Genomic DNA, 20557 nt, shown 5'->3' on the forward strand with positions numbered 1-20557 from the left:
ATCTTACAAGCTCTAGTGTGAAGCCAAGTATTAAATCTAGACCGAACTGTATTGACAACAGCATTCTGAAGGAATGCATTTTAGAAAGAAATATTGGGAAGATATTCACCATAATCGACGGTATTTATTAGAAAACCAGACATAACGTTCTATGGAAAACACAAGTTAGATATCTCTAACAAGGTACAGAAGGAGGTGGAAGGAAAACTGAGCTAACAAATTTTCACCCTTGTTGCCTCGACTTCCCGACAACGTCATTTTCCGGAATTAACGATATCAGTTCTTTTTTGTTTCCTGTTTGGATGATTATTTTCCCGTTTCAAGAGCTCGGTCAATGAAATGGCATGGCGTTCACAGCACTTACTCACACACTCACTCACTCACTCACTCAATCACTCACTCTCTCATGTTCAAACCTTTGTTTTATTTATAATGGTAATTGAAATTCATTTCGTCAAAATGGACACTGAAAGTTTGAAACTTCAATTAAAAGAGGTCTGCAGCCTGAAGGAGCTCATAGTCGCCTTTCAGAAACTGTAATTAACTAAAATTCGTCAATAGCTTTGGAAAAAAAAAACAACAATAACAACAAAGTTTTGGCAATAATCGTTGCAAAATTCGCCACACAATGGCTTTTTCCCTTCCATTTTCCTGAAATTTTATTGGTAACTTTAAAGTAACCTTGAAATCTGATTGGTTGCTTTGTTTCACTGTCCCAGTCTCATTGGCTGAGAAAAACATGTGATTTAGAGCAAAAAATAGTGCGATTCGTGAATAAATCGCACCGCTGAGAGCCAATCAGATTGCGAGTATAACCAGTGATTTCAAAATGGATTTGATCAAGACCAATACCTTCCTTTGGAGAGTAAGGCGCAATGAAGAATACTATTACCATATTGCTATTACTCGCTCACTCACTCACTCATTCACTCATTCTTACTTTAATCATTAAAGTAGACTACTCTGCGAAACATGACATAATATCACTCATTTTGACTTACGGCTCGCACCGTAAGTGTTATTATTCATAGCTCGCCAGTAAAACACGTATGTTTGCTTTATTTCGTCACATTTTACTTTGGATAACAGGTTTATTATATTGCCATGTTACGGGTCTTTTAAATCAGTAATTTTTTGTTTACATTTACAGCTGCAAGCTTTCTTTCTTTTTTTTCCGATGTTTGCAGTTGTAACTTGCTTTGAGGGCTTTTCAGTATCTAATAGACCCTTTGTACGACCTGGTCACATGGTGCAAAATTAGCCATGCTAGGACGCGAGTTGCACAGTGGGTCATCCAAAAACAAAGAAACTCGCACCAGTCCAGCTTGACTTTCCTTTGTACATGAAAAAAACAACAACAACAACTTTAGTCACGTGTTCGTCAAAGATTAAACTTACGGTACATCAACTCTGGCGCCTAAATCTTCAGCAGACGTAACTGGAATGCGACTGTTTTCCGAGAAGTGCCGCACAGGCTGAAGTCATCCGGGACTCCGCTGAGCATCTGACGCGTGCCAAACACCGGGAGTAGTTTGGTCTAGTCGAGATTGATGAGCAGACTGTTTGCGCAACACCAGGCATTAATTCCGGATCTTCGGTCAGTTCTCGAAAAAAGAGAAAAAAAAACAGTCTGCCTCTCTTTCATTAGCTATTGTGATATTGTGCCGTTATTTTCAATGTCTGAAAGATTGACAGATTAGTTTTGGGAGTAAATTTATACTGAGTGGTCATCCAATAGGCCATATTCGTATTCTCGGTATTGGACTGGAACTAGCTTGCAATGGAGGCTCATGCCAGGGAATATCACAACAAGAGACTATGTCATTTACATTTGAAAAGATTCCGCGCATTAGCGCCAGACTTAGTTGCAAGCTAGTTCCAGTCCTATACCGAGAATACGAATATGGTCTATTGAATGCATTCTACAGCACTTTTTTTAAGTTGACATTGCTTTCCCTCAGGAAGCCACAGTGGACAAGAAAGATGCAATCATTATCGGGTGAGTATATTAGGAACTCAATTTACTATGAATGTCTTCCGGAAGCGCTGCATCCGATCTGTTTGTTATCTCGTCAGTTACGATGCTCAGAAGGAAATAGTAGACAACTGCACGGGGGCTACAGGCCTCGTTCAATCAAAGAAGGTGATAGCTACCTCGATGACAGATTCTAAGCTAGACTGTTAAATATGCAAAGATGAGTCTTACCTACGATCAGAAAAAAAAAACTCCTGATCGCACACAATGGAGTGTAATATAGTTCGGAAGTTACAGACTTGTCATTTCTTAAGTCTCGTTGTTTATAAATGATTGCTAGACTTTGAGAAGAATTTGAACAAGAAATTGGCGTCTGATGACTTTGACGACATAGCAGAAGCCATCACACCGAAAACGCTTGGAGCGTGCAGCACAAATACTCTTCTGAAGGCATTTGAGGTATGTGGGTATTATATTGTGCTTATGTGAGCTACATATTTCTATGTGGAAACTGTAATGATGTGTGTTTGAAACAATAAGTGGTAAGAGATGTGTCAAAATTGTACAGTGAGATGATTTAGACTACACCGGAACCGCAATGTTGCATGCACCGCTTCTCACCTCACCACACCACACCACACCACAAAGCACCACACCACACCACACGGCATCGCATCACGCCTCACTCGGCACCGTTCTGCACCACACTATACCGCACTGCACCGTAACACACCACACTTCACCCCACGCCGCACTGTACCTCGCCGCACCACACCACACCGCACGGAACTGCATCACACCTGACTTGGCACCGCCCTGCACCACGCTATACCGTACCGCACCGTAACACAGGACACTTCACCCGACACCACACTGTACCGCACCGCACGGCAAGTCAGAGTATCACACCTCACTCGAAACTGTACTGCACCACACTATACCACACAGCACCGCTCCGTACCACACCACACTTCACCCGGCACCGCAGCGCAGCGCATTGCACCACACCATACCTCACCTTAACTGCACCGTAAGTAGTAAATGCCTCTTTAGTCATTTATAATTTTGTGTGATTCTGTAACTGAAGGTTAGTGGCTATTTGAAATACCAAGCTCACAAGGACAGGCCAGATGTGGAAGAACTAGAAAAATTGGCAAATTCTGTAGAGGAATTTACGACTTGTCTCATAGATCCTCTCAAGTCGGATACAAAAGACAGGGAAGCTTTTGGTGATTCGCTGGACTTGATCATTGACAAAGCCATTGAATATAATCAAGGAAAGGTAACTGTTAAGCCAAATTTTGTATCAAAATCCCTTGCTTTGCGAACTAGATGAGAATTAGGAAATTCGGATGAAACTTTTCTTGTAAGAATTTACAACAAAGTTTCGCCGTAAGAAAGATTCCTGTTGTATGCCGCCCACCATTACCGTTTCAATTCGGATTACTTAGTAAAGGTTACGCGATCGTTTTCCGAATGTCTCCATTGCTTTAGAAGTGTCATCTTTGGGACTGACTGTTTTACGACGAGACGCAAACGGACAGCAGTGGTCATATTCCTATACTATCTTTTCAATTATTTAAATTCTTTCAGTTCAACAAGGTGGCTTTGGGTTTATATGCTGTGTTCTTCAATGTCGCAGACGCTTAGCCGGGCAAAATTTGTTAAACGTCACGCTGAGCAAAATTTATTTAGGGTAGAAGTAAGATGTAAAGAGACTGTCCAAAATATCAACCCCCGCTCTCGACGTTCACTTTCTTAGTGGTACCAGAAATTGTAAACTTCTGACAGTTGGCTACATTTCAGTTTGTACAATCAATACGTTTATGTGTGAGCGTGCTGAGAGGTGACCACAAACATTAGACACTTTTTTTGGCCGCACTTTCCAAAAAGAGACATTTGGATGGAACTCCTGAGTTGCCCAGTATACCTAGGGCTTGATGTGAACGGACTACGTTTTAATTTTCTTGTTTGAATGATATTCAATTGATTTGTTTACAGGATCGTTTTTAATGCCATGCTTGTTTTGCTTTTTTTATCTCCTCAAGTTTCTGTCCCACCCAGTTGTTTATAACTTGCTTGAAAAAGTTTGGAGAGGACGATTTGCTGGCTTGAGATCAAAATACAGATGGAAATGGACATTACTGAGGCTTTATAGCTTACTGGATATCATTCTCTTCCCGTTGCTGTTCGCATTTTTGTTTGTTATTCATTCGATCAATGCATGGAGAAGAAAGTCTAAAGGTTTGTAATAGACCCACGTAGTTTCGGCCACGGTTTGATCTGGCCATGCAACTCCGTGATCAGAGCTAGACCAGAATTTAAACCCAATCCGCCAGGTCGAGCTATTTATTTCGTCTCTTTATCTCTGAGACCTTAGATTTTCTGACATGGCTATCCTCAAAGGGCAAGCTCTTCAATGTCCATGACTACCTTTGAACATCATCCAGTCACCTCTCATTATCAGCTAAATATACGCCTATATAAGCTGTGAGATATAGTATTCTACAAATAATAGAACTGCATGTTTAGCATTATGATGGTAAGCCTTGTACATGAGCATATATGGAAAAAAAGAAGCGTGTAGACATTTCTACGTCAACACTGCGTCATCAAATCCTTCTCACTTCTGTAGATCTGGAACTTTGCTTCATTCTTAATGCCATCGGGAAGAAAGGAAAAGAGGACTTCAAGAAGATGATAGGCTGCATCAAATACATGATAGAGCGGATTGGCGTCAAATCTGCCAACTACTGCCTGATAAGCTTCAAGAAGGGAAAAGCCTTTCAACACGTAAGGTTCGACGTCAATTCGTTCTTCAAAGATGACAAAGACCTGCTTTTTAAAAGGCTTGATGCCTTAAATCCACCGGTGAACTGTTGCCCAGCCCTGCACGATGACTTTAACCAAGCAGTGGAGGCCTTCAAGACCCAGGCTATAAGGATAACTTCAAAGAAGGTAAATTTTGCGTACTATTTATTACCCAAGTTGTGAAGCAATGCAACTTGCAAAGTTGCAATGAAAATCTCTGGTGCTACCGTGGAACGCGAAGCCGTTATGAGTTTACAAGAAATTAACCAGGATTCTTTATTGTCGTAGCTTTTTTCTTTGGAACGATCGAGAGTTTTTCTTCAATAAAACACACCTCCCTAAGATTTGTACTGGATTAGTAGACATAAACAGACACAGAGGCATAGACATACAGACAGCCGTAGATATGGATATGGACAAGGACATGGATGGATGGAACCCTTTATTGAAATACGGCATTTTATCAAATTAAAATATACAATATCTGTATGTCTACAACCACAACACCGGGAACTACGTGCCCGGGTTCTTTAATCGTCCCTTGCTAACCATGTCCATGTCCATCTCCATGTCCATGTCCACGGCTATGTCTGTGTGTCTACAACCACAACACCAGGAATTACGCGCCCTACTCCTTGCGATAAGTGTGTGGGTTCTTTAAACGTCCCTTGCTAACCATTTAACACTGAAGATGCAGGGGACGGGGCCCACGATTTATAGTCCTTGTCCTAAAAGACTTGAACGTCTAACCATTTGTAGATGTACTTACAAAGGTGGCACATTCTTCTCAGTTTTTTTAAGACCCTGAGTGTTGGTACGGTCTGGGGTTCGAATCCTCGACCTCCCGCACAGCAGTCTGTTGCTCTATCACAACTGAGCTAACCAGCCAGTGGTTAGCTTCATAATACCTGACAAATGGGTTTCATCCTTTTATATAGATTATCATTCTCTTCACAAATGACACAACTGGATCGTTCGGTCCTCAAAAAGGAAGATTACTGCTCAAGACAAAACATCTAACCGAGTCTGTTGGAGTAAAAATTGTGCCCGTTGCTGTTGGAGAACGTCCCCTTGTGGAGGACCTCGAGCTTATTTCATCAGGAAACAAAGTCATCCGTTGTCCATTGGAAGATCGGGCAAAACTTGGCAATAAGCTGTTAAGAGGTGAGCTTTTCGAATGGTAATGATGCGGAGAAATTAGATTCTTAATGCCAAAGGTGTCGTGGGTAATGTTTACTGGAGTATCAAACTTTGTTTGCAAATAAAATCATTAATGAGCACAACAGTCAATAGTTGTCAATAGTAAACAACCTGTTTCATCTTTTATGCAATTTGATTAAACTTTATATGTATATGTTGAAATGGCTTTCAATGTGTAAGTGTGCTTCTTCTTCTAAAGTAACTGGGCCATATTTCTATTTAGTGTCCGTTATGTTAAAATCCGTCTTTTAATTTTTTGGTTTTCAGAGGTTTACGAAGAGGATCTTTATGGTAAGATTATGCCTTTGAACATGCCAGTTCTTTATCCTACTTTGCTTTCTAAGGATCTTGAAGCATTGCCCATTTTGATACCAGTGTGGTCAAATAAGCATTGTTGGTGTCTAGCCGTATTGCGCACTGAAAATTTTCCATTTGTTAACACAGAGCTCCGCTATAGTCAGTCTCTGTTTCAATGTGGAGAGAGAATATCACTAAGTACAGGGTTTCATACCATATGCGTACGTACTTGTATAGCCTACATACCAGGAGTTGTGCGAGGTGGCCTAACCGCGGTTAGTCCGTTGGACTTCACTTCGAGCGGTGCATGTTAAAATGCATTAAACAGGAAGCCCATCCAGGGACGTAGAAATTCTGATACACAAGCCGGAACTTAAAAGCACCAACACTGCTAAGCTAGAGTGTATTTGGCTGCCAGCCTAACTCTTGATATTAAAGGGACTGTAACGATACACTATCAAATAACTATGTTTATGACGTTTGAAATACATGAAATTTTTACGTTTTAACCTTATCTTCTACCGCAGATCGCTACCTGGAGTACTTCACCACACCATACTTCATATTTTTTAGAGACACGCTTAGCTACCTGTCTCTCCTAGGTCTTCACATCGCAATCTGCCTCTCGCCATCAGTTGTTCCTTTCTCAGCTGTGGAATGGGTGATCGCCGTTTTTTTCGTTGGGCGCTTCCTCTCGGAGTTCAAACAATATAACAACAGAAAGACATCGAAGAGACTCGAAAAGCGTAAAAGTCTTTCTAGAAAACATGGACAATATGTTTATCAGCAATCTGGGAGTAGCCATGATGACAACCTGGATTTGCCTATTGAAGTGGAGGATTACCACTCGCGATTGGTTTTCAGCACGATGGGAAAATACTTCATGTAAGTTAGTTTAGCTTACTCTTAAAAAAAATTTTGACAAATTTGATAGCAACGGGTATTTATAGTGTAACAGCTTGTAACTGACGCCTTACCAGCCAAACTGAGCTCTGATCCCACACAGCGTGGTTAGATCGGGTAACAACAACAGGAATAACATCAATAAACGTGAATGATGTATTTATTCATTTGTCTTCACTCGACTACCATTCACCGTCAACTGTGATATCCTGTAAAAGCAGGACGGCAGCAAGTAGCAAGCAAACCAAGGCACTTGCTTCAGTCATTTTTTATTTCGTTTAAAGTTATCATAAACACCCTTAATACCTAGGAAGAGGACACACGACATAACCTCAGTCATCATTTCTTTCATGGACATTCCCCCAATCATGAAGATTTCGTTTATTACTATAAACTACTTCCATCGGAGCTATTTCATTTTTATTGGATATTTTATCACCCAAAGGACGATGTTCATTCTTAAAAAAGGGCTGCAATTAATTATGGTTATAGCTGTAATACGGTTGAATATTTTTTTTCTTAAGGTAAACGTTAAAGGGGCTCGGTCTCGGTATTTTGAGTTTTTTGGCCACATACAAAATTACCTTTAAATGGTAGAAAACCTGAAAATAACAGTTTAATAAGATAGAAAAACACCAAAGAGATAATGATAAACCATAAAGGAACAAGGATGGCTAAGGATGGAGAAGATTGACACGGATTACAAACGACGAATTTGAAAAATTGAGGCTAAGCTTTTCAATATGGGCAAACCGTGACTGAGCTCCTTTAAACTGATTAACTAAAACTTTAGGTCAATCTTGTTTTTTTCTTGCATCTTACCTTAGTTCCTTATTTCTGCTCTCTAAACAACGATGAATCTACGTGCTTATGATTTACAATACTAGAGTCAATGTTATTCTTTCAGTGATCGTTGGAACGTGTTGGACTTCATCATGCTCGTCATTTATGTAGTCACGTTCATGTTGCGCGTGGTGACTTGGGGTGTGTCCACTTCCACAACTGGCAGTCGAGCATTGGTTATCGCTGGCTACTGTTATGGCCTGAACACCATGATTCTGACACTACGGGTCTTTGGCCATATGATGGAAGCGAGCTCGGTGACGGGCACGACGCATATTGCTCTAATGAGCATTATTGAAGACGTGGCCATAATCTTCTTCCAGTTCCTTGTAGGAATACTTGCATTTTCTCTGGCAATGACCAAAATCTATGTTGCTGAAGGCTCGTTTATCTCAAGTGAGGAGAGATTGCTGCGTGATAAAAGGTCAGTAGTCTTTTAACATATTGCGGTTCTAAATCAGGAATTACGGTGTTGGGCGTTGTTTGTTATTAGCAAAGTTCCTCGAATTGGGCTTTACTGTGTTTTTCGTTTCAGTCAATACTAGTTAACTTTGTTTTGGCCTTGTAGGGATAATACAGATTGTAACAGTTCTGGATTGTCCTGGTAAGTTTTTACAACAGATATAAGAAATAAAAGATAATAAGAGAAATATCCTTCGACCAAGCAGTTTATTGCGCTATATATTTGAAAATAATATTTAAGAGATCTTCCAAAATTAAAATTTCAAGAAGTAATATATCAAACACGAAAGACTGTTTGACCACATTTCCAAACAACGAGAAAAGAGTTGAAAATACGACGCGTAGCGGAGTACTTTTGACGAACTTCGAGATGTTTGGAAATGTTGTCAACCACTGTCTTGAGCGTTCGATAAATCTTCTCAATCGATACTAAAACTAAGGAGGAAACGGAGAAATAAGATCGCAAAAATCTATGCTAAATAAGATCAGACATCCAAAAGCCGTCACGGTCATGAGTGCCTTTGTCTAAACTGGATGAAATGTTATTTACTTTGAAAATAGCTACCTATATTCTAAAATGTGTTTTTTTTTCCTATGGACTTTCGTACGCTATTTTTGTGAATTTTGTATGGCCGTCTGTCTTTGAGTTATTGTATATATTTAATTTTTCATACTGATTATACCATTTCAACACGTTATGTTTCCCGAATTACGTGTCTTCTTCTTGCTCTAGTTGGTGGGGAATCATGAAGCATCTAAGCTGGACGCTGCTGGGAGTGACAGAACTGGATGTTTTCAACGCTGGTGTGGAAACTCCATCAGATCACCTGGCTCAAATTTTGTACGCTGTATTTATCATTGCTGCCCTCGTCCTGCTTGTTAATATGATGATTGCGGTGCTCTCCAACACATATGAACGAGTACAGGTGATACTTTTACCGACTTTCTTAAAAAAAAAAAGAGCAAGCAAACAACATTACAGATTAGGAAAACTGGGTGCTTCTCATTCAAAGACAAATTCGGGTTTGAATTTCCGGAAATTTTCAGCGACGAATGGAGCAACATTTTCCGGAATTTCAGGAAAAGCGGACAAGTTTGAGAGGTAAACCGAAATTTTCGAAAAATTCTTACAGGGAATTTCCGTTCCATTGACTTTCGTCCTAGAATTTGCTGAATTTTTGGTTGAATTGTTCACTTTTCGAAAATGTAACAATTTTCGGATTTTCTGGAAACTTTCTCAGGTAATTTCCTTTTTGAAATTTTCAGAATTTTGGTTGCATGGAAAGCGCCCTGTATTTCCTGTTCAATTTCGGCATGAATTGAATAGATATAAATTATTGAAGAATTTCAGTCTCCTTAATACCGTTACTCATAGCTATAGATTTTCGAACGACGGATCAGTTAATTGAACGAGGAACCGCGTGGTAAATATTTTTATTGTTTTATTTATTTTATTTTATTTTTTTACGCTACGGGAGGAATCAAGTAAGCAAATACGGCTTTTACTTGTCGAGCGAATTGAATTTGATGTACAACTTGCATGTTATTCTAGCTGTTGTACATACAAAGTTTAACAGTAATGAAATCGATTCCCAAACAGACAGACCCAGCGTGACATAAAACCTTTCTAAAACCTTTTCTTTCCTCTCAGAAAAATTCTTTGAGCGAGTGGTCATTCAAGAAAGCTGTAACAATCCGAACATACAGAGACTATCATCCGATTCCAGTACCACTAAACCTGCTATCTCAGCCTGTATTAGCGTTGTGTAGGGACTCGGAAGAAGTGAATGAACAGGACGAAGAACTGTTGGAGAGAAAGGTAGATGACATATGTATAAACATTTACTTTATATCGGCACATGAAGGCATGAAGACAAGGAGCGAGCTGTAACTTGTTTAGTCATTCTCTGAGGGTTAGGTACCTATATGTCATTAGTAGTAACTGAATCGACTACACACTGAAAATAATATACTTTTATTCTGTTTTCGTTTTTGTTTGTTTGTTTGTTTGTTTGTTTGTTTTCAGGTTGAGGCATTAGATTACATCATTGAAAAGTTAAAGGTGGTTTATTTTGCGAAGTATGGATTCACATTTCCTCTATCAGGTGAAGATGTTTTCCTTTCAGTCTTGCCCTTTCTCTAAATCTCCACTGTGTTAATATCGGGAATGGAGAGGACAGAGTCATAAAAATCAAGCTAGATTTAAAAAGGTTCACCCCTCCTTCTTGGTTAAAAAAGATGAGCATTTACTGTCGAGCTGAAAAGTCAGTTAATTTTGTAGCCGTGTAACATTAATTTATGAACTTTCACCACGACGAAGCCAGTGATGATTTGAAAAATAGTAGACGCGGTTTGTATTTTCATGTCTCGCCTGCTTGCTACGAAAAAGTCTTAAAATCCGTATCAAGTATCAGAAATATCAATACATATTTTTACGATTTTACATCCCTCTTTTCTCCCTAAGTTCAGGTTTGATTGAAAAGAACATTTTTGAACACCTCGAAGTTCGAAAAAAATTCTCAACTTTTTCATCGGTGTTTGGAAACGTGATGGAACACTGTCTCTCGTGTTGGATACGTTAATTTTATGAGAAAACTCTTGCTTTTTTGCAGATGAAAGTAAAATCAATAGCATGTTGTCTGAGACGGACAGAAACCGGGAAATGTGCAATCAGATTGTCAGACGAGTGTTTATTGATCCTGTACAAACAAATGCCGATCCGTTACTTTGCCCTGTTGGTCGTTTAGTAAGTAGCACTATAGGTTGGGTTCACGATTAGGGAACTTTTCAATTGACAGTCAAAAGTAATCAGACAATTACTTTGGTTTTGGTTTTGGTTTTGGTTTTACTACGGTTTGAGATTGGCCTAGTAATTAGTTTGGTTTTGGTTTTACGACTCTCAGTTGAAAACCACTCCGTTATACTTGTTGTTTAACATCAATTTTCTAATGTTTGGTGTACATACCGACATTTATTAACGGAAGTATTTGCCATACTTTGCTAGCGTTGCTCTCAGAGAGTAATGAATGAGAGTTTCCTTATCCCCTTTGGAGAAAATTGATATTTTAATCAAGAAAAGTATACTCAGACATGACGTATCTTATTTTGCTGATATTGTTGTTTACGAACGTACAAAAATGCCCTTATAGTTTATTTTCAGAGAAAAAACAACTCTAAATCTTGGTTTATGAGGGTGGCAAAGTGTTTTTGCGTGACGCGTGATCGCCCCAAGAGATTAGCAGCGTGATGCGTGATTGAGACCAAATTAGCCGCGTGACGCGGGACAGGACATCATAACGTGATGCGTGATTTGCTATTTTACAAGCACGTAATGTGTAATTTACCAATTAGATTTCCGTGATAAGTTAACGCTCTTTGAACTAGAAGGATATAGCATTCATTCAAAGTTAATAGTAAATAGTCTTAAAAAAGATCATTAAATCGTGGCAGACATGACACCATTTCCTGGTCTTTTTCGTCCTTTTCTTGACCTCTGATGCCTTTGATCTTCGTGGATCTCATGGCACTATAGGTCCAAACAATTGTGATACAAATTATAGGAATAAGTCAATTGAAAATAGTTAAACTTTGCACGAGGACTGTGAGCTTCAGTGTTATTTTTGTCCATTTTGTCGACCGACCATTTTTGGCAGTGCATCAGACCAAAAGAATAAGACACACCATATCCGAATCCGGCTATCGTATTTCGTCAAAAAGGGCTGAAACGATAACACACGTTAGAGGTTGGTGTCATTTTATACCGTTCGAGAAGACAGCTGTGTAAGCAACGAGAGACTACACAAGGGAAACGTTTGTGTGCCACTTAATGAAGGTCGTCATAAAGACCTAAATGAATTCAAAAACCACGTTATATCCTTTACAGACATAAAAACGTTGCCCCACAAAAAAGGATTAGCAGGTTTATAGCTTTTGCAAAAATATTGCCTGTATATTAGAGCATGGCAAAGATGGCGTAGACGTCTTCTCAATTTGTACACAAGATTTCTGCCAACTTAGCCTGTGAACAGGCTCCCGATTGTTTAACAAAACGAGCGGCTTGTCGTTGTACACCTTAGATCTGGATGTCATGAATTTCCTTTTGGGTATGTGAATCCCGCACAGATGGTCTCTTACTAACGAATAACAAGAGTTTTTCTAAAATGTGTTCCAGGCTTCTTCTGATAAATCCGACAGAAAAAGTAAGTAAACTAAAACTTAATTTAGCCACCAGGTCAGCCTTCGTGATAATGCTTGTAACATATAACGAATATTAAACTCGATCGAGGTCCTTAAATTGTTCCATTCCTAAATATTTAATTTGTTTACGGTGTTTATTTATGGTGCATTTCTCTTTTGCGCGGGACCTCCTCCGATTTTTTCTCGTTGGACTCATTGAAGAACGCCGTCTGATTATTGACTTCATTAGGAACCTAGGAAGTTTAGGCCCGGTCGTCCACACTACACCGGAGGAATTTAAAAACGCAACAATCACCGGTCGTTTTATATTTTTGTTTGAGGAAATCTCAGCCATAGAAATCACGTGGTTCTCCTGATCCTATCGTGTTCGAAAAGGTCCGTTTTAAAATGTTTTCCGTAAACACGAAAACTCAAAGCCGGCGTTTTCAAATTCCTCCGGTTTGAAGAACGTTTTCGAAAAGCTCCGTTTTCGTGACGGATTACTCTTGACCGTAAGCCTCTTCCGTAGAAATTTTTAAATTCCTCCGGCGTAGTGAGGACAAAGTCTGGAGGAAACCACGACGTCAATGAGCACCATCGAAAAAAGGTTTAATGAGCAAAACAAAGGCTGTACAAGTGTGTTCAGTAAACCTTTGTACCTTTCATAGCCGTCCACAAAATGACCGCGAACGATGAGTCGAACTGCTAATTTTCCTTATTTCCATTTACAATTGAACGTTGTCATTACATATTTAGCCTGAATGAGGTTTTAGAGCCATAGGCATCCTGGACAAATTCAATTTTACAAGCGTTGTCCTCGGCGTCGCCGTCGTCATGGTTAAGATCCCTATATTTGCATCTCGGATGCTGGAAGGTCACGGTCGATACACTTGTTTAACGACCGGGGTCTGTCATCCTAAGTGGCTGCTTTGTGCTGTGCTCATGTTTTATCCCAAGACCGGTCGAACGCAGATGAGAGTATCGTGTAAACTGAATTGTAAAAAATCAGATTAATTGCAGCTCTTTGCCAATGTTCTTTTAATTCAGCGATTAAGTTGTCGAGCTTTTCGATAGGAAGTTTTTCCCTCCTGCTGAAACAATCTCGTTACGTTACTTCGCTGATGCAATACCTTTTCATCTTCCCCATTACCACACGGCAATCGTTTGCATCTTCTTCTTCAGTATAGCTTAAGGCTTTGAACACTTAAAGGCCATCGTCATCAATAACTTCTTGAACATGGCGAGTTGATACTCGGAGCTTTCCCGCTCCACACCAAGTAATTATTACAGTATTTCTCTTTCCATAGCTTCCAGTTTTCGGGGATCTCGCTACTTAATTGACCTCAAATCTAAATGTTGCGGAGACAATGATATCTGGTGGAATAACATTGAAAATTGTGATGCTTTAGGCGGCGCCGGGCGAGGCATCGGAAGTTGTTTTTTCGCTCGTAGGCATTCGTAGACGGTGGACGTTGTCGACGAATTTGAAGTGCCCTTTCGCTGCAACATGTAATATTAGATTGCAGAGAGAACCTTAAACGATCGTCATCAATCAAGACTTAATCTGGCTACTGTAACTCAAGATACACAAGGTGAACGCGTATTTTAATATATCACTATCTGTACAGCATAAATTACAAAACCGTTACAGAACATAAGCGTGCATACAAAGAATGTTTGGGAAATTAGCATACTATAACCTTAAACCTTCATGTCCGCCATTTTGAATAATCAAATCCAGCCGGTGTTAGAAACTCGTTTGCACATTTTGGCTATGACGTCAGTGCTTTCTGATTGGCTCATAGCCAAGCCTTTTGTTCTTTCGCTTTATAAGTGCGACACCACCCGGATGGTTGGGCGGCTAGTTAATTCCACCGCAATGTACACCTCTCTCTTAATCTCTCTTAAACAATACCTCATGGATATATAATCAAGTATTCTTCCTCAACTATCCCCCTAAATATCCCCCAAATATTCCCTACATATACCCACACAGCCAACTTCTCGTTAATCTCCTTCATATACCTACACAGCCCACTTCTCATTAATCCCCCAGCTATAGCTACACAGCCTACATTTAATTAATCCCCCACATATACCTACACAGCCTACATTTCAATGATCCCCTACATATGCGTACACATCCTACATCTCATTAATCCCCCACACACACCTACATAGCCTACATCTCATTACTCCCCAGCATATACCTACACAGCCTACATTTTATTAATGCCCCACATATGCCTACACAGCCTACATTTCAATAATCCCCTACATATACCTACACAGCCCACTTCTCATTACTCCCCAGCATATACCTACACAGCCTACATTTTATTAATGCCCCACATATGCCTACACAGCCTACATTTCAATAATCCCCTACATATACCTACACAGCCCACTTCTCATTAATCCCCCAGCTATAGCTACACAGCCTACATTTAATTAATCCCCCACATATACCTACACAGCCTACATTTCAATGATCCCCTACATATGCGTACACATCCTACATCTCATTAATCCCCCACACACACCTGCATAGCCTACATCTCATTACTCCCCAGCATACACCTACACAGCCTACATTTTATTAATCCCCCACATATACCTACTGAGCTTACATCTCATTAAACCCCAACATACAACTACACAGCCTACATCTCATTAATCCCCTACATATACCTACACAGCCTACATCTCATTAATCCCTTACATGTACCTACACAGCCTAAATCTCATTAGTCGCCCACATATGCCTACACGGCCTACGTCTCATTAATCCCCCATATATACCTACACAGCCTACATGTCATTAATCCCCCACAGATACCTACACAGCCTACATCTCATCAATCCCCCCAAATATACCTACACAGCCTACATCTCATTAATCCCCCATATATACCTACGCAGCCTACATCTCATCAATCCCCCTACATATACCTACATAGCCTACATCTCATTAATCCCCCACATATACCTACAAAGCAATACGCAACCTACATTTCATTAATCCCCTACCTATACCTACACAGCCTACATCTCATTTATCCCCCACATATACCTACACAGTTTTCATCGTATTAATTCCCAACGTATACCTGCACAGCAATACATTTCATTAATCCGCTACACTCACTTGCACAGGTTGCATCATTGCTAGAGTCATTACTCACTATATACAGTGGTTATCAACTCATTTAGAACCAAGTGGTCTTAAGATATCTTGGGACACGTAAATTGACTATCGCTATTCAAATTATCCGTTCACTCTTAGCCTGGGAACAGGCTACCGTTTGGGTTAAAGGGTTCGGTGCGAACTAGCCAAGTGTGGTCTAGGACGAGCGGGGAGAACTGAGAGCGGAATGGTGACGAGGGGGAGTGCAATTCGCGTAATTCTGTTTTTCGCGCTTGGATTGTTTTTCCCGTCCTCGTCGAATGTTTTCTTCCACCCCCGCTGGGAGCCTGTTCGCAGGCTAGTTCACTTGTCGTGCGTTCAGTCGTTCGAACGGATACCGTAAGGAACGTTTTCGCGTGAGAGGTCACATATTTGCCGATGCATTTTTGTGGTTGAATCGGCAAATTTCTTCTTTTAACGACGCTTTTAGGGTCGAGAAAGTAAAATTAGCGATGATGGCGATCCGTGATGCGTGATTTAATAGAAAAATTCAGCGTGACGCGTGCTTGGTACCCCACCTTTGCCACCCTCATTTATGTTGCTTGTTGTCTTCTAAACTTCAAAGCCAGTCAGTCACTGATTCGTTTAATCGATTTATTAGGCATGGAAGAGCCAGGGAATTCACATTGAAGATTATATGTTAACGTACATCGGACCTGCTCTTTGCAGCAGTTGCAAAATTTCGCGAAAGGAATTCCATGGAGCCAGATACATACAACCATTCTCGCAAGATTCGCCTAGATTTGAGGTAAGTCGATAACAACACCAGCTACCTTGGCAATGGACATTTATAGTCAGGAACTTTTGCCTGAACCAATATACGACAATCAGTGCTATCATTATCGCAATGAGACAAATTTTAGTTAAGAAATAAAAAACATGTTCCGTGTTTCTTCGAGTTGTTAAATAGAAACACGAGTGGTAGTTTGGGAGAACTAGAAATGCTGTGGAGCACGAGTTGACAGGCGAGTGTTTCCACAGCTTTTACGAGTTCTCCCAGGCTTTCGCGAGTATTTCTATAACTCGATTGAAACACGGAGAACATGTTCTCTATTTCTTTTAGAAAATTATGTGACAACAAAAAAGAAAACAACTTGTTTACTTTGATCATCAATTTGTAAATTCTTAACGTCAACAGCTCGTCTTTTCATCGAGTTATAGAAACGTGATTTTTAACCAATCAGCGCGCGCATTTTCTTTAGGTTATTTTCTAATCATATGTATTGTTATAGGTTATAGTTCAAGAGGGTGGTATGAACAGAGATTTAGTTGTTGGTGTCGTTCGAGCAAAACATGACGTTCACAAAGCCGCTGGGGAAGTACGCCATACTGTTGGTTACCATGCGTCCAACGGTCGTGTTGTTTACTTCGATGCCTCTGGGAAACAAAATTTCATAGAAGGTAATCTTTTATAGGTTTCATGTAATTGTATGACAAAGTAAAATTATTAAAGCTGTGCATCTTAAATCAAAGAGGACTGGTCTTCTTCGGCCCAGGAACACGTCTAAGATTATTGACGCCGGGAATTATTTACAAAATCGAGTGACAAAATGTTTTCTTTTTTTTTTCATCACACACTAAAAGCTTTGTGATAAAGGGGATCAAAGACGCCTGATTTACTGTAAAATAAATCTGTCAACTCCTTCTCTTTTAGGTCCTGTGGTGTATCGTGGTGATTTGATTGGCTGCAGAGCCGGTTTTGATGAAGTAAACGAGGGAAAAATTCCAATTTTTTTCTCTCTAAATGGTGAAGTGGTTGCTCAGATTTCATTGAAGTTAGGATCCGAAAAGTCAGACATTTTTCCTTTTGTCGGAATGAAGCATAAAGGGATTCGAGTGCTAGCAAAGGTTTGTAGAAATCAAATTTTTGCTTTTTTTTTAAAACCAACATTTGTAACCTTTTTTATGGTTTCAAGTGAGCTATTCATAAAAAGACAGCCGCATGCGTAATACTATGCCAGGTCTATTGTTCAAAGGCGCTTACAGGCAAAGTAATTACATACCTTATACACTTATAAAAGTTATGGAGTTTGAGCAAAAAAATTGATCTAAATACCTACCAACCAACCTACCTACCCTACTACTTGACAACCTAGCTTCCATTCCTTATTTTCTTAAATGCTTGTTAAATAACACGTCAATACTTTTCTTGGACGGACTGACTGACTTACTAGTTGCCTGACCATGCATGACTGACTGACCGACTGACTGACCGACTGACCGACTGACTGACTAACTGACTGACCAACTGACTGACTGACTGACAGCCTGACTGACAGACTGACAGACTGACAGACTGACTGACAGACTGACAGACTGACAGACTGACAGACTGACTGACTCACTGACTAACGGACCGACTGAAAAACTATCTAACTACCAATCTTGCTTCCCTTTCTTCTTTCCTTACATGTAAATATTTATTGACAATGAAAAATTTGTAGTGCGCAAATTCCATATGGGTTTTTTTTCAAATGCGCATTAACTCAAGTTATCTAGAACTAAAAGTTGCAAGCCCTAAAATTACACGTCAATACTTTTCTTCAAGATGTGTCCAGGTGAGCGGAAGGACTCAAATGATCAACGATCTTCAGGCAACTATGAGGATGGATTTGGTTCAATGTTCAACGAAACTGAGCAGACCATGATTCTGTACCAAACATTTGATTCAGTGGAGGAAATGAAAGTGACAAGTGATGTCCTGCTGCAGTACATGCAAGAAAAAATTGAGAAGATAACAGATGATGTCAATTTACAGAAGGAAAATATCAAGAGCATTGAAAATACCATCGAAATTCAAAATGAGAAGATAGAAGGCATGAACAGTACTTTGTCTGAGATTCTTAACATCCTAACGGACGGAAAGAGCACACAGTAAGGCTGTTAGTCGGCATTTTGTACAGAGGTAGATAATTTTGGCATAATTAGGAGAGACACTCGACCTATTTATGAATTTATGACTCATGGTAAAATTCGATTTTGATGTATCATGGACCCTAGTTTAGCTAATCCAGGCTCTCTACGCATAATTCAGCAGGGGAACTTCGTTTACCCCTTTAAGTTAATAATTAAGCAGGTGTTAGCACATATTTTCAGTAACTGTTTAAGTTAAATTAACTTACCATACGCATACATACATACAACTTAAACACGATTACACGTCAAAGCTTACGGCTTGTGAGGTCGTTTACCAACAAAATAAAACAAATGATTGCAAAGGTTCAATATTATAAGCTACAATAAAGAAGAGATCCACATAAACTAAAAAGTCTTAAAGCACTTGTCGTGGTTGAAAATATTTAAAATTCCTTAGTCTGTAATTTGTAGTTTGCAGAGCTAACACGTTAAAATTAAAGTCGTTAGAAGTGTAACACTTTTCTACGTTTTTCACAAAAGACCTGATATCTGTGCATTCAAAGACCGATCCATTTGAACGTCCTAATGTATTCTAGAGGGTGTTTCCCCCGTAAGCAATAGAATTCTGCATGTATTCTGAAACAGAACTCGGTGTTACGAGTCCATGCTTCATTCTCGAAGCAGATCTACAGTTTCAGGTTTTCGGTTGTTTAACCAGAGCACATGTATCGTTTATAGAGGAGTTTAATTTAGAGTTTTATATAGATGTGATAAGGGTTTTCACTTGGCTGTGGCTAAAACCTCTGCCAAGGGCATGTCCGATGTTAAACCGAAAATAGTCCTGGAGCAAGGTAGCGTTGTCTTTCTAATGCTTTGAATAACTTCATAAAACTTGCTGATTAACTCTACCCCGTACGTGTACGTTAGAGAGGGTCGCATACATGTTTGTGCAAAAACCTGGAGTTCTTCAAAAGATTTAGTTTATTTGCAAAACTTTTAATATGTTCTTGGAGGTGAGGTATCCAGTTCAAATTTTGATCCAAGGTGACACCGAGAAGCCTGATCTGTATTCTATGATATAATTGCCAATGTAATTGGCAGGCAGTGGTCCCACTAGACGAGCTTTAGAGAATACCATAGTCTCGCAATTATTAAATGAGGAGTTAGGTGGTTATTAACACACCAAGTGAAAAATTTTACAAGGGCACAGTTAATAGAACTACATGGGTTGTCTTGAGAGGAGTCGATACAGAAAATTGTGGTGGCGTCAACAACATACATAATCAGCATGCATGCATGACCATTTGTTATTTAAAAGTAAACTGCTGCAATAAAAATGCATTAGACTTGATGAAAACGATGGAGTATCGTCTTGTATGGCTTTACGTTTCTTTCAGATTTTGGGCTTAGTTTAATTTTTTGAAAGCTATTCAACAATGGGTTAACTTCTAATTCAGAATTCCTTACAAGATGAACTTCAGCCAACCGCGTTTTTCTAAAAAAAGAATATCGTTCAGCATCAATGAGTTTGGTGCATACTTTTCTTGCGGCGCTTAAAGACAAAAATGTTGATTCTCTCTGAACAGAGCATATTTCACCTACCTGGTATGAATTTCACTTAGGTATTGAATTGTATTTTTTTAAGAAGTTCGGGTCTTCAAATTTACTGCACAAATCTGAGGGTACGTGGATATGATCATCCTAAGAAAATAGAACAATAATCTCTGAAATTTAGGGACTGTGCGATAATTACCTGGGGGAGGGGGTGGAAAATTAGAGGGGGCATAGGAGAAAACGACAACAAGAGAGAGAGGGGGGTTGGATGTAAAATTTAATACATTCAGGGG

The 20557-nt window shown here is 39.6% G+C and overlaps 1 pseudogene across 1 annotated transcript; it reads left to right on the forward strand.

Moving 5' to 3' along the window:
* The first annotated feature begins 1024 nt into the window (after positions 1-1024).
* LOC145478973 (uncharacterized) lies at positions 1025-19351 on the forward strand (annotated as a pseudogene). Its single transcript, XR_014048351.1, has 18 exons — positions 1025-1999; positions 2316-2434; positions 3063-3257; positions 4024-4219; positions 4611-4933; positions 5725-5950; positions 6254-6277; positions 6811-7168; positions 8094-8453; positions 8598-8633; positions 9225-9417; positions 10143-10310; positions 10518-10596; positions 11104-11237; positions 16456-16602; positions 17087-17255; positions 17509-17702; positions 18403-19351. The product of XR_014048351.1 is annotated as an uncharacterized LOC145478973 (transcript).
* The last annotated feature ends 1206 nt before the right edge of the window (positions 19352-20557 follow it).

This window comes from Orbicella franksi, chromosome 2, assembly GCF_964199315.1.
Source record: "Orbicella franksi chromosome 2, jaOrbFran1.1, whole genome shotgun sequence".
Taxonomy (NCBI): Eukaryota; Metazoa; Cnidaria; class Anthozoa; order Scleractinia; family Merulinidae; genus Orbicella; species Orbicella franksi.